Here is a 15557-nt window from a genome sequence, read left to right as displayed (position 1 = left end):
TCCAAAATGCAGGCCCATGAGAGTCAAAGAGAAGAGATAGAGAGAAGAGGGAGAAAAAGAGAGCGAGAAAGCAATAGGGAGAAGGGGGCATGGAAAGGATCAAGAAATGATTGCAATGGTAAGCCTTACTGTATAAGAGCACACACATTTGGATACATTGATCAAGACATAAACATATAAATAAAGAAACATTGACACAGCCAATAGGTTTGGGTAATATATAAACATTGGCATCATATGCTCAAATACTCACAAAGATTGCCAGCTGTTGCCACCACACTGAAGAAGTATCATCATGTGTGAGATATTGTCATGATGGGCTCTGGTCCTCCCATGATATGTCAGGTATTATTTTGTACCAAGCAATGCCATAAAAAAGCCCAGTTACACTCACTACTTCAATGTTTTGTTATAAAGGTGGCTGATTATATGTTTTGCAGCAGTGTTAAAACCAAGCGGTCCAACGTTTTACGCTTATTTCACTATGTGCCCTCACTTAGAACCATTCAATCAGAGGACATACAAATAGTTGAATTCCCGTAAGAAGCCCACAATGACAAAACTATTCTCCATTTTAGATCTAAAATAGCCTTGAACATAGTACTGGACTCAGCTGCAGTACTTATGTCACTGGGCTTTGACATCTTGGAAATACGGGACAAAGCTTCAACCGAACATGTCCCTGAAACCATGAAAAACACAGAAGAGGCGCAAATCAGGTAAGCACCCTTTGCTAAATGCGAACCTGAAGAAACAACATCCAGATGCATGGCAATCCCGAGAGTGAGCGATTCTCTTCGACATACTAACATAGAGAAAATGACAGCTGCCACTCGTGCACCTCTCGAACTCACGGGAAAGTTGAATAAAGAGGACAACATTCAAATTACAATTAAAGGAGATACAAAGATGGACCCGAGGCCTGCTGATCAGACAGGTCCAATGACTCTAAGGAAGGCCTCTAACGATTGGCGCTGGTTGGCAGCAGCTCTCAACAGACCTACGAGATCATTACTTGAAGAGAAAGAGGAACAAGCCTCTCTCAGGATCGAATCATGGAGCACCAGAGGCTTTTCACATCCATTTCAGGACCCATGGGCAGCCGACCTCGACATAGTCTTCCTCCAGGAAACTTGGCTGCACACCTGCCTGAATTCAGATATCTACGAAGTGGCGATCAATCCAGCCTTTAAAAAAACCAGAGTAAAACCAATGGCTGGCTTACTAACATTTGCAAAAAAAGGCTTGGGCTGTCGAATTATGAACTCTGTAAATCACTCGGCATTTATACAGGTAACCATGATCAGTGTAACAGAGAAACCAAACGACACTCCGTACCACCTTAATGTCATCAATTTATATTGGAACCATCTGCAAGCTGGCACAACGGCATTTATAGATCAAGTCTCCACAGTAGTCGCCAAACTTTTGCTAGCGAACGAGACAGTAAACATCATAATTTGTGGGGATCTAAACATCAACTGCTTGTCTGTTAGCATCAAAAACACAACAGTCTGGCTGCTAGGGGGATGTCGGAAATGGATGTGAGAAATCTCGCCATGTTAAATGGAAACACCACTGGTGATATACCAGCTAATCCAACATGGAGGAGAAAAGAGCAAAACTCCACTCTAGACTACTTCTTCGTATCTGAAAAAATCCAGCAAATTACATCATCCTTGTCCATTGTGCGTATGGGCAAAAGGTTCAGCAATATCTTCCTCTTCACTTAAGTACCAGAGTTCCCCCCGATCTCCCCTCCCCTCCTCCTCATCACCGGATAAGGTTGAATAGTCCAACTTCTTCCTTCAGGTGTGTCGAGCGTTGGGCTTCTTTTTCTTGAATAGATAGGGTCTGCCTCAAAAGGAAGCCACCGTGAACTCTAGACTAAGAGATCCACAGTGTCTCCCCTCCGTGACAGCCAGATGTTGCAAGGGGAAAAAGCCATAGCTGAAAAAACCCCTTGGTGCAGAGATGAGTAAACGCCCGAGAAGCTGTCAGAAGACTTGGCTGAGGTCTCAGGTGTGTCTGCAGATTTGAAGAAGCGGGTGGAAAGGCCCGGATCGTCGCTCTTGGAGGATGACTGATGGAAGATCCACGGAGTGAAACACAGCGAGAACAGGAGAGTTCCAAAATGGAAAGGCAGACAGGGGAGGAAGCAATAGATATGCTCGGGCAGACTAAGGGAGGCAAGAAAACAAGGGAAAGGAGAATAGGGAGCCAGGGAGTAAAGAGGATGAGCACAATAGCTGGAGTAGCGGGCAGAGTTACTAGAACACTGCCGGGAAGTAGCAAACGAGCGCAAGCAACAAAGGAATAAGCACAGTTGCAACGCGCCGAGCTGCCGACAGACGAATGGTAAATACTTTCGGCGGCGGCCATGTTGGAAAAAAGAAACTAGACCATCAAAACACGTAGAAAAGGAAACGTGGCGGCACAGTCTAATGGCGTCCTAGTTGCCACCTCCTCCAGAGTCGCCAGCGGCTGTGACAGTACGCCCCCTCCGAAGGCCCTTCCCTCCCAGCTTTCCTGGATGGAGTCTGTGGAACTTAAATAATAAACGGGGAGAATGAATGTGAGAATGTGGTTCCCAGGTATCCTCAGAAGAAGGGTATCCTTTCCAATGAATGAGGTATTCCAGGCGACCTCGGTGATACCGGGAATCTAGGATTTGGGAGACTTCATATTCATCAGAGGCTGGAGAGGGCAAGGTCCATAGTTGGGGAGTCACTTGCTTCCGGGTATCTGGTACAAAAGGGCGTAGCAGAGAGGAATGGAATACTGGGTGGATCCGCCTAAAAGTCTTGGGAATCTTTAGACGATAGGCAACTGGATTGATCCTTGACAGTATTTCAAAGGGACCGATGTACCGGGGAGATAGTTTGGTGGAACGGACCCAACGGGGCAAACATTTGGTGGACAGCATGACCTTAGAGCCCTTTTCCAAAGCAGGTACTTGTTTCCGATGTTTATCGGATTGCTCCTTGTAGCGTCTGCTGGCTTTCTGTAGACTCCGTCTGGCTGTGTTATGGGCTTCCTTTAGCTGCTCGAGAGTAATCTCTAATGATGGGATGTTTGTTTCTCTCCAAAAAGTAGGTACGAGGGATTGAGGATGGAAACCGTAGGTGCAATAGAATGGGCTAACACCAATAGCAGTATGGACTGCGTTGTTGTATGCAAACTCTGTGGTAGGAAGCAGGTCTACCCAGTTGTCCTGTTGCTGGTTGATAAAGCACCTTAAGTATTGTTCCAAGGTTCCGTTTAACCTTTCGGTCTGGCCATTTGTTTGGGGGTGGAATCCCGAAGAAAGTGCTCTCTCAATACCCAATAGGTTGCACAAGGCGGTCCAGAATCTGGAGGTGTATTGACTCCCTCGATCTGATACAATCTTTTGGGGAAGCCTGTGCAGCCTAAAAATATCCTTGAGGAAGACTTCGGCCATGACTGAGGCTGATGGTATCTTGGACAGAGGCAAGAAGTGTGCCAGCTTGGTAAAAGAGTCCACGGTTACCATTATACATGTGCAGCCTCGGAAAACAGGTAATTCAACAATGAAGTCTGTTGATATGTATTTCCAGGGACCCGGAGGGATCTGATCTTCTTGTAACAACCCCAAAGGCCGTAGGGTAGAGTGCTTGCTCTGTAAACATACCAGACAAGTCTGTACGTAAGCCTGGGTATCAACCTTCATGTTTGGCCAATAGAAAGATCTTTGAAGCAATTGTAGGGTACCACGTACTCCTCGATGTCCGGCAGTCTTAGTATCATGACACCACTGAAGGACTCGTAGTCTGAGTTTTTGGGACAGAATGAACAATCTTCCGCGTATGAAGTGGAGACCATCTCTGGTATCGAATGGTTGTTTCCAGGTCCTAGGATTGGATCATCCAGAGGCGATTCTCTTACTTCTTGCAAAAAATTGGTCACAGCAGAAATGATCCGTGTATGGGGAAACATCAGTTCATTTTTGTAGGTCTAGTTAACATCATCTCTACGTGATAAAGCATCAGCAATCTGATTTTGGGAGCCTGGAATAAATGTGATGGAAAATTAAACTGAGCAAAGAAATGCGCCCATCTGGCTTGTCGGGTGTTATAACATTCTTGTTGCTTGAGTATTTGGAGATTCTTGTGGTCAGTTCGTATCTGAAACGGATGTAGACTCCCCTAGAGTAAATGCCTCTACTGTAGGCAAGCCAATTTCATAGCAAGAAGTTCTCTTTTGATGACAGAGTAATTACGTTGGCTGGGGCTCAAGGTCTTTGAAAAGTAGGCTACTGGATATTCATGGTCCTGGTCACATTGCAGAAGAACAGCTCCCACAGCCGCAGCTGAAGCATCCGTCTCCAGAATGAAGGGTCGTGTTGATCGAGCTGTCTGAATATGGGGGCTGTGCAGAATCGTCACTTTAAACTGAGAAAGCTGTCATCAGCCTCTTTGGACCAAATGAAAGGACTGGAGGACTTCTTTAGCAAAGAGGTTATGGGAAGAGTGAGTTGAGAAAATTCTGGAATAAACTTCTGATAAAAATTTGCCCGTCCGAGGAATCTTTGGATGTCTTTGACCGATGAGGGTGGTGGCCAGGACATAATGGCATCTACCTTCTTTGGGTCCATGGTAATCCCTTTCTCAGACAAGATGAATCACATTTAGGATAGGGAAGACTGAGCGAATGCACATTTCTCTGGTTTCACCAGAAGATGATGTTTTTGTAGTCTACGTAGAACCCATTTCACATGATCTTCCTGGTTGCGTGAATAAACTAGAATATCTTCCAAGTAGACCACTGTGTTCTGACCCAGCAAATCTGAGAACAAACGGTCCATAAACCTTTGGAATATCGAGGGTGCGTTGACTAGGCCAAATGGCATGACTTGGTATTCAAACAGGCCGTAGGGAGTGCGAAAAGCCGTCTTCCACTCATCCCCGGTCCTAATTCTGAGCAGATGATAGGCATTCCGTAGGTCGAGTTTGGTGAATACCACTGAGCCCTGAACTGCTTCCAAAATTTCTGAAATGATGGGCATAGGGTAGTGATCCTTGATCGTCACTTTGTTTAAACCTCTGTAATCGATACAGGGCCTCAGTTCCTTGGTATCCCGCTTGGGTAGGAAAACATTGAGGCCCCTGCTGGTGACTTGGAAGGACGAATCAGTCCATTTGCGAGGTTGTCATCAAGGTAGTTCCGGAGTACAGCCTTCTTGGACATAGAGAGGGGATACATCCTACCAAAAGGAACCAATGCCTGAGGGATTAGGTCTATGCCACAGTCCTCGGGTCTGTGTGGACGAAGTCTGATAGGAATTTGTTCCTGAAAGATCTCAGAGAACTCAGAAAAACTCACCGGAATACAATGTATAGAACTCCTTTCAGCCGCAGCCTCGGTCTTCACAGTTTCGAACAAAGGCTCTGGTAGGCATTCTTTTTGGCAATATTTCGAGTGAAAACTCAATAGATTGCTTGTCCAGTCTACTGTAGGGTTGTGCTTTCAGAGCCAGCCGATTCCCAAAATGACTGGGAAATGGGCTGCGCGGATTATGTCGAGCATTATCAACTCAGTGTGCTGCTGTATGGATACTTGAACTTCCTCAGTTTTATGAGTGATGAGTCCGGAACATAAAGGAGTTCCGTCAACTCCTTCCACCTTTTGATCCTCTTTCTTGGCAATCCTGAGCAGACCCACCTTATCCGCCCATAAGGTGTCCAGGAAATTTCCCGCTGCTCCGCAATCCAGTAGTGCCTGAGTGTCTACTTCTTTTTCTCGAAAGCGGAGTTTGATAGCTAATACCATCAGACGTAAATCTTCAGCCACATGGGAAGAGGTTATAGAGAGAGTGGTGTAGGAACACGGAAATGCCCCTCGGTAGTCCGTCCCACCAACTACCGAGGGCGTTCGTTTCCCGACCTCCTTAGGGGCACATCTGGACAATCTCTCAATAGGTGATTAGCCGAACCACAATACAAACAAAGACTCCCTTCTCGTCTCCTCTTCTTTTCTTCTGCCGTTAATGGGGCTCTGGTAGTCCCGATCTGCATGGGTTCATCTCGGGCCGTTCGTGTAGCAGGTGAGGAGGTAGAAGCGTGTGTCTCTGAGAAAGGAGTAGAGTTTCGGGTCTTCTTCTTTTCGTTCTTCCGTTCTGTCAGGCGGAAATCAATTCTTAGGACAGCTGTTAGAAGATCTGAGAAGGTGTCAGGACGAGGGATCCGGGTAAGTTCGTCCTTTAACTCTTCCCGCAAACCCCTACGGAAAATGGTGTACTGAGCCTGTTCTTGCCAGCCAGCCTCCGCAGCCTGCTTCTTGAAAGTGGAAATGTAGGTAAGTAGATCAGAGTTTCCTTGGCACACATCAAGTAGGTCTTCACTGGTTACATGTGCACATTCTGTCCGAAAAAAGGTCTGTTTTAAAAGATCCTTAAATGCAGCGTAGTCCTGTAGAACCGGGTCGGACAAGGTTACCAACGGAGTTGCCCATGCCAAAGCATTTCCCGTCATACGGGTTATCATAAAACCCACCTTGGCATGATCAGTGGAGAATGCGTTGGGTCTGAAAGTGAAGTGAATATTGCAAGCTTCCAAAAATTCCTTCACCTTCCTTTCTGAGCCGTCAAACTTCCCAGACACCAATGGTAGAGGGGGTAAATCTATTGCCTGTTGTTCCCTAGCGGCTACTCTTTACTGGAGGGACGCGTTGTCGGACTTGAGTGCCTGAACTTCCACATTTAGGTTTTGGACAGCTGCCACCAGCTCTTGCAGGTGTTGTGGCGTTGCCATATCTTCACTTTGGCGTTGCAAGCTATCAGGGCTAACGTTTTGATTAATGGATTCGGCAAAAGGTTCAGCAATATCTTCCTCTTCACTTAAGTACCAGAGTTCCCCCGATCTCCCCTCCTCCTCCTCCTCCTCACCTGATGAGGTTGAATAGTCCAACTTCTTCCTTCGGGTGTGTCGAGCGTTGGGCTTCTTTTTCTTGAGTAGATGGGGTCTGCCTCGAAAGGAAGCACTGTGAACGCTAGACTAAGAGAACCACAGTGTCTCCCCTCCGTGACAGCCAGATGTTGCAAGGGGAAAAAGCCTTAGCTGAAAAAACCCCTTGGTGCAGAGATGAGTAAACGCCGGAGAAGCTGTCAGAAGACTTGGCTGAGGTCTCAGGTGTGTCTGCAGATTTGAAGAAGGGGTGGAAAGACCCGGATCGTCGCTCTTGGAGGATGACTGATGGAAGATCCACGGAGTGAAACACAGCGAGAACAGGGGAGTTCCAAAGTGGAAACGCAGACGGGGGAGGAAGCAATAGATATGCTCGGGCAGACAAAGGGAGGCAAGAAAACTAGGGAAAGGAGAATAGGGAGCCAGGGAGTAGAGAGGATGAGCACAATAGCTGGAGTAGCGGGCGGAGTTACTATAACACCGCCGGGAAGTAGCAAACGAGCGCAAGCAACGAAGGAATAAGCACAGTTGCAATGCGCTGAGCCGCCAACAGACGAATGGTAAATACTATCGGCGGTGGCCATGTTGGAAAAAATAAACTAGACCGTCAAAACACGTAGAAAAGGAAACGTGGCGGCACAGTCTAATGGTGTCCTAGTTTCCACCTCCTCCACACACGCCAGTCGCCAGCGGCTGTGACAGACACACGGTGATCACGAGATGGTGATTCTGTCTATATCAAGCCTAAGACAAACAGGAACTGGGTCATGGAATCATCAAATATTGGTGGAGCCAAACAGAATAAGATTGAAACTTCAAACAGGAGAAGTGTCTGCGATTAAAACAACTATATCAACAGAGAACCTGGTGTGGAATATGCTCACCTGCTCCAACAATTCGTGGAAAAAAAGCATGGCCTGAGAAAGGTCGCCTTCGCCAACAAACACAAATTCAACGCAGAGGTCATGAAACAGAAGCGGGCCTTACGCAACTCTATAAGAAACATAAGAAGCAAGAATGTCACGGGCTATTTGAATGAAAAACGCATCGCCAAACAAAGATACAAAAATTGGCTGAGAGCTCACAAAGCCCTGATGTTCCAAAACGATGCAGAACATGTGATGGAAAAGATGGGCAACAAAAACTCATCTGAGTTTTGGAAAATTCTGAACAACGAAGGCGCTTCTCAATCAGCACTAATAACCAACATGGTAACTGAAACAGTCTGGATATCTCATTATTGTGAGCTCTACTGTGAGCTCTCGTAAAAAAGGTAGGTGGACATACCATTCGACACTGATACTGGAAAGATGGAACCTTAATTTCAACATAGACGAGGTTTGGCTGACAATTAACAACGTCAGTACCTCGTGGGCTCCTGGGCCTGATGGGTTGACGAACTTCACTTTAAAACAAAACCCTGAATTATGGGCTGAGGTTTGCAAAGAACTCTAACAGAATCTGTAGTCGGTGTGTCACTCCAAAATCATGGAAGAAAGCCATAATAGTTCCTATTTTCAAGAAAGGAAACCACCTGAAACCTAAAAACTACCGGCCCACAGCGCTTCTGGACTTGCTGGGGAAAGTTTAGGCCTCAATGTAACAAAAGAAATTGGCAGACTGGATTTCGGATAGTGGCCACATGGACGCACAACAGATGTGGTTTTGTCAAGGGAGTCGGTTGTGGCCTAAACCGAATCTATAAGATCAGGAAGAAAGGTCTATCTAGCCTTGATCGACATTTCTCAGGCCTTTGACTCCATCGATAGAGAGCTCCTTTGGACCAAGATGTCGAACTGGGGATGCCCTGACAGCTTATTAGCTGCAATTAGAACTCCACACTGCAACCTCCATCAAGGTGCGATTGGATCAGTGCAGAACCTTATCAGAGGAAATTAACACCTTCTTCGGAGTGAAGCAGGGATGCCCATTGGCAGCTATAATATTTAATCTGTTCCTGTCCGACATAGGCAGCGCAATTAACGAGCCACAATCATTTTCTCCAAAAATTAAGGGGTCCACTCTAAGCTGGATGCTCTACGCGGATGACCTGATCCTGTTAGACTTAACACCGATCTGTCTACAGCGAAAAATGAACGCAATCAAATGCTATGTAGAGAACAACGGATTGGTCATCAATAATGCAAAGAGTGAAATACTCACGTTACAGAACTTACATAGTCGTGGTCACGGGCACAAAACATTCAGATGGCGCCTAGGCAAAGAAATTGTGAGCACTGTAGAAACCACAAGATACCTTGGGATGCAGATTGACACAACTATAAACGATAAGCATTGGATGAAGACCGCCAAAATAAAATGTTGCAATTCGCCAACCAGGCTCTAATATTGAACAGGAAATATGGCAAGTTCTCACTAAGGACAGTAATAATCTTTTATCAACAAAAAGTGGTCCCAGCCCTGATCTATGGCGCGGAAAACGCCTTTGGATGCCCGGAAAAACTCTAGTCAACCCTGGAACACATATTTTGGGTAAAAACTCTTCATCTACCCAATAACACCTCAACAGCCTGTATACGATATGAGCTAGGGTTGATCTCTATTAAAGCCTGTATCTGTTGGAACACTCTTGCGTTATATAGGAAAACCATCTTGACAAATGTTACTCCGCACTTTAAAATCTTGAGCAATTCAAGCAGTGGAAACCCGGAGTGTCTCTTATCCTTTTGGAGCGTAAGATGTGAAGAGCTTCTGTCAATGCACGAAACAGACTCCATAGCTCTCCAAGACAATCCACACTTGGTGAAAAAAAGATCTGGAGACTCGATTGGATTACTAGTGGCAAAGAAAGAACCGCTAATAAACTGATGAAAGACGTACCGTGGGAAGCTCGAGAGTATAAGAACCTTTTAAATTATGTAACTTTGTTCCCTGACAACAAGAGAAGATCAATATACATGCGCTTTCGTCTAAATCTGCTAAAGACCAAAGAGAGAACTAAAAACTGGGCTGGTATGGACAAGACGAATGTGAATTGTAGATTATGCGAATTTCATGAGGAAACGACCAAACACCCCGTTCTATTCTGCCCCCAACTTCAATCGCAAAGAACCAACTACTTTGGCTCTTTGATTGCAAACCTGCCTACGAGGAATGCAGAAGAAGGCTGGCACATGATGTACGTTGGGGAGAACAAAAAACTGACATTTGCCCTAACGCTGTTCTTAGAAGAGATTGAAAAACTCTTGGACATTACGGCCTCTTGCTGCACAAGGGGCGGTGTGGTTGCTGCAGGAACTCGTTGACTAAGGAGGAACTTATTTTACTCTTTGTACTTGAGATGAAAAACTGGATTTTTCTTGTTTTTCTGTTTTCCTTTTAAAGGCTTGTAAAGGCCAATCAAAAAAAAAATAAAAAAAAAATAAAACCAAGCAGTAATACAATTAGTACCTGATTTTCTACTCTGATTATGGGCTTTGAATTCCATAGGCAAGACAAATCCCTGCTTGTGAGTGAAGGTATTACCTTTACTTAAAATGGCAGGAATGGTTCTGGCAGTGTACCATATGCAGTAACAGTGCCACTCCCAATGACCATTTCTGCGACTTCAGAATGAGGAGTAAGAAGCACCCATAATTAGGTGGTGAATTTTTATGGTTCATCGTCAAAAGGGTCTTCAGAATGACAATGTGGTGCTCATGGAGGGTGACCCAGTTGATGTTTCTAATAGCTCGTCCTGAACAATCCTAAAAGCTTTGACTTAGTACTTCACCATCCACAGCATCTAACAGCCTTCTGTGTACAGTCACATGATTCCATCTCTTGGTTGCCCAAAGCTTGAGAACTGTGCAGAAGATTGGGACACTGACTCTTCTTGCATTCCTTGTGTTCACAAAGGTATGTTTTCTTTAGCCAAGGCATGAGTGACTGCTGTGCACCTCCTCGGGTGTAGGAACATCAGGTCTGCCAAATTGTATTGCTTTTCAAGTTTGCATATTATCTTGAAGTCATATTCCAGGAGCCTCAACGCCCATCTTTGATTTTACTGAGGAATTTTGAAGTTTGGGTACCAATAAATGGTCAACAGGACTTGAACATGTGGTAGTATTTGCATGCCCACACCACCACTCAGCTTTCTCTCATAGGGAGAAAATAGCCCTTCCAAAGTCTGATCGTTCTCAGTGTGCATATGACAGGATTTGTCTAGTAGTGTCTCAGTCCGCCCTTCATTGGGTTACGTCACAGATAGTACAAGAATCTCTCCAAGCCTCAGAAGCGGCTCATGGGATTTCATTGATTTTGCAATGGGTCCTATGGTCGTCCCTCTCTCTATCTTCTTGCAAAGCACCTTCTCCCTAACCCAGGAATCCCTGAAACCAGGTTAGTAGATAGTGAAGATTGACCCCCTACTGTGTAATATCTAACTTGCACTGGTTCTGAGGACCTTAACGACAGAATGCCTTATCTAACTAAATTCTCCCAGGGACTTCCTAAAACTGTCCCTTCTCTATCCAGTATTTAGTGTTCTACTGGGTAAAGAATGGTGCCTTGCAGACACCCTGCTTGATTCTGTCTTATGTTTTCCACACTCACTTTCTGCTCTCTTCCCCTGACCTTTCACTACACCCTTTCTGCAACTCCACTTGTCTTTCATCTCTCCTTCCCTTGTTATTTGTCACTTTGATGTCTCTGATTTCTTCTAGTCCTCGCCTCCACCCTTTGATGTTACTCCTCTCTCCTTTCTACTACTCCCTTCTCCACACTGCTTCTCCCTCCTCCTCACTGCTACACCTTCCTCCACACTGCTTCTCCCTCCTTAAAACAACTACTCCATCCGCCAGTGTTTTTTTCCCTGTCTGCCAAATTGTATTGCTTTTCAAGTTTGCATATTATCTTGAAGTCATATTCCAGGAGCCTCAACGCCCATCTTTCATTTTTCTGACTCAATTTTAGATCTCGATATAAATGGTTTTGGAAATTTTGGTGGAGTTTTGTCCAGTGGGGGCTAAATTAGAGGGGGTCTCAACATTTTTAGATGGCTTATAACTTTGTTGCTGTTTGACAAATGTAGACAAAGGTTTTCAGAAAGATTGGAGACCCAACCTTGAATGTTTGTGCAAAGTCTGAATAGATTTTGTCAGGTGGGGGCGAAGTTATATGACTATTGTATGTACGTGCATTTTGACACTTTTGAAAACATTAAACATGGGTGGATTTCCAGCAAATTCATGTAAGGAGCATTGGCAAGGACCTGAAAGCATGCTTTTGCAAATGTGTCAGTGTTTTATTTTTTGACAAGTGTCATAATGTAGGTACAAAAAATAGTGATATACCTTTGGTGACTGAGGTATAGCCTGTGGCCATGGGCAGTGGACAGATTGTCCGGCTCATGGCATAAGATCATGACCCGGACAATCTGGCTACTGGCCATGACCACAAGGGACAACCAATGGGGAGAAAGTGGTCATGTCCACCAGGACAACATTTACTATGTTGTAAAGGTTTTTGAAATTGGGATAGATTTGAATGGGAAAATAAAAATGTGCTTGTGGTAATATGATCATAGGGTTCTCGCTTCGCCTTCTGCAGGCTGCCATGGAAAGGGAAGAAGGGCTCTGTACGGAGCCCAGCCTTCCCTTTCCATGGTGGCCATCTTAGAAAAGGATTTATCTTCCTACAGTGGGATGCTGCGCGCAACCCAATGTCGGAAGAAAAATCAAAAATGTTTAGCAGCCCGGTTTACTGCTTTGGCAATGGTGGTAATGGCATTTTATCCCCCATTGCAGGGGCTGAAACGAGGGATAACGGTCCAGAACTCTTGTTATTCACCCTTGCTTCGCTTGGGCCAATAACCTTGGTTGGCGGGCCGTTATCCACCATTCTAGTCCCTAGAACGGGGGATGAACGTCACATTATTTCCATTAGCATAACACAAAATGCCAATGAAATGTTGGAAAATCTTATTGAGTCTATCTACTTTACTGAGAAATATAAAGTACATGGAAGAAAAATCTTCTTTTGTTTTTAGCACCCGGGGTTACTGCTTTGGCAATTTGGGGTGGTAATGGCTGGTAATGGCCTTCATCCGCAATTGCAGGGGCTGAAACAGGGGATAACGGTCCGTGGGCCCTCGTTATCCGCCCTTGCTTCGCTTGGGACAATAACATGGCCGGGTGGCCTGTTATCCATCATTCAAGTCCCTAGAACGGGGGATGAACGTCACATTAGCATAACACAAAATGCTAATAGAAATGTTGGAAAATCTTATTGAATCTATGTACTTCACTGAGAAATGTAAAGTACATGGAGTCTATAAGATTTTATTTTTTAGTTCTATATTTTTTACTGTGAAAGGTGGTTCCTAAAGGAATCCTTTTTTGTTGTTTTTGTTTTTTTGTTTTATAGCAGGAGAGGTTAGAACGTAAGGTGGGGAGGGAAACGAGGGAAGAGGCACCAAGCACTAATATGGAGGGGCAGGTGGACGGGGAAGATGCTGCGAGTGTGTTACATCTCGGTAGGGGCAGTGTTTCTTATGCTCCTTGACTACAGCTTCAAAAGCACTTTGAAATTGCTCCCCCCTGCAGATTGGTGTGTTGCAGTATATACAGAGGACTGTTGTCTTTGAAAGATATGGGTCAGCCGCCTCTATTATTGCTTGCAAGGTAGCTGGTGGGATTATGTGTCCCACAGAAGTAGGCTGCGTGGTTACAGTATTGGTTAAGGAAGATGAGGTGGAGGAAGACAGCCTACTACTTGCTAAGAAAGGAACTGCCTTTCTGAGAGCATTTCAGTGGTTGGAATGGGTATGACGGCACATAGAGGTGGTCTATCCAGGTAGTCCGCGACTGAGTACAACGTTGCACTCAGTGCATTTCACTTTGGTAGCTTTAGCCTTTGGTACATTCCCAACAGTGGTAAAGAACTGCCACTCTAATGACTCTCTCTTGGTGCTAGAGGCAGACACTTCCTCTACCACATCTTCTTGGTCCTCTTCATTGTCCTTGGAAGTGCTGTGCTTTTTTTGTTGTGTAGGTCCTCCAGCGGGTGGTGGTCGTGGTGGCTGGTGGGGAGGAGGGATGACAATAGCTGATTCCATATGATGGTGTTTGAGCTACCTGGGGATCATGACCTTGACTGTAAGATACTAAATGAAGTCTATGCAGCTATCCAGCTCTGGATGATGACGAACTCTCTTGCTATCAATGATAGCAAAACTGAGCTTCTCGTTGTGGCAACTGCCCCAATGCTAAATAAGCTTGACGCCGCTTATAAGAACTTTACTTTCGCCAACAGTAAAATCTCTGTGTAGACTTGTGTTAAAACACTGGGTGTCTATGTGGATGTTGAGCTTAATATGAAAGATCATGTATCTCACATTAGGTCATCCTGTGGATATGTGATTAAACTTCTCAACTAGATTATGCCTTATATATCCATCGAGAACTGTTCCATTCTGGCATAAGCTCTTGTCAACTCGAGACTGGATTATTGTAATAGTCTCCGGCAGGGACTGCAAAGTTAAATATCCAGTCTCTGCAGTTGGTCCAGAACAGCGCAGTCCACGCTGTTTTTGGTCTGCGAAAACATGATCATGTCTCCAAGGCCGGAAGGAAACTTCACTGTTTGCCTCTGGTGCGCAGGGTCTTCCATAAAAGTCTTACTATGGCGCACAAATGCTGGTCCTCTATTGCTCCACTCTACGAATGAATCAACTGACCCCCGACAAACCTGCTTGCTTCCTACGATCCGGGGATCATCACAAATTCAAGCAACCACACTTCAAACTGTCAAAGTTTGGCTGTTGCCGTTTCTCTGTGCAGGAATCCAAAGGAGTGGAATGCTCCTCGAATTGCAATAAGATCCATTGCTCCAACTACCTGCTTTAAGAAAGCAGTCAAGACACACCTCTTTGGTTAATACCTGCAAACTGTTTCTATTTTCTTTTTCGATGCTTCTGCTGTTTCTGTTTGTTTGTTTGTCTGTTCAATGTGTGCGCCCTGAGGCCCATTGGCATGTATTTATTTATTTTATTTTTGAATTTGTAAAGCGCACTACAACCCAAGGGCATTGAGGCCCTGTTGCAAGAAAGTGTCTTAGTTACAGGTAAGAAGGCTTTGCTCAAGGTTACAGAGAGCGAAAGCCTAACAGAATGAAGTGAAGCAAGTACATAGGTGGTTGCGTTTTGGCGCCTTGCAAGAATTAAATAATCAATTAAATAAATAAATAGCAGTTTTGCACATTTTCTTCCAAGTATGTGCTCTGTATTAGATTCTTAATAGATAATGAGTAAAATAGGTGTAGAAGCTGTGCAAGGGGAACATTTTGAGTTTGAAAGTTCCTAGATCAGCAGAAGGTGCAGTTCCGAACTGTTTGCAAAGCACCGACCCAATTGCAAAGTGCGGACGCGTTTGCGAACACATCATCATGCCGCGCACACGGCCAAGTGACACTGTCTGAAAAGTCTGCGTTGACGTCAAACGTTCACGGACGTCGAGGAATGCAAAAACTGTGGAAAAAGTTGCAAAACGTGTATGGAAGTTTTTTAAATTATGCTAGAAGTTGGGAAATGGCAGAGTTTTAAGGTGAAACTTCATAAAATGAACAAAAATGTTGCTATATTGGAGTAAGTATGATATTAGTAAGTTGTAGTACATTAGCACGCACTGGTAAAAA

This window comes from Ambystoma mexicanum, chromosome 2p (genome assembly GCF_040938575.1).
Source record: "Ambystoma mexicanum isolate Mex_15411 chromosome 2p, UKY_AmexF1_1, whole genome shotgun sequence".
Classification (NCBI taxonomy): Eukaryota; Metazoa; Chordata; class Amphibia; order Caudata; family Ambystomatidae; genus Ambystoma; species Ambystoma mexicanum.
Note: the sequence above shows the minus strand (reverse complement) of the source record.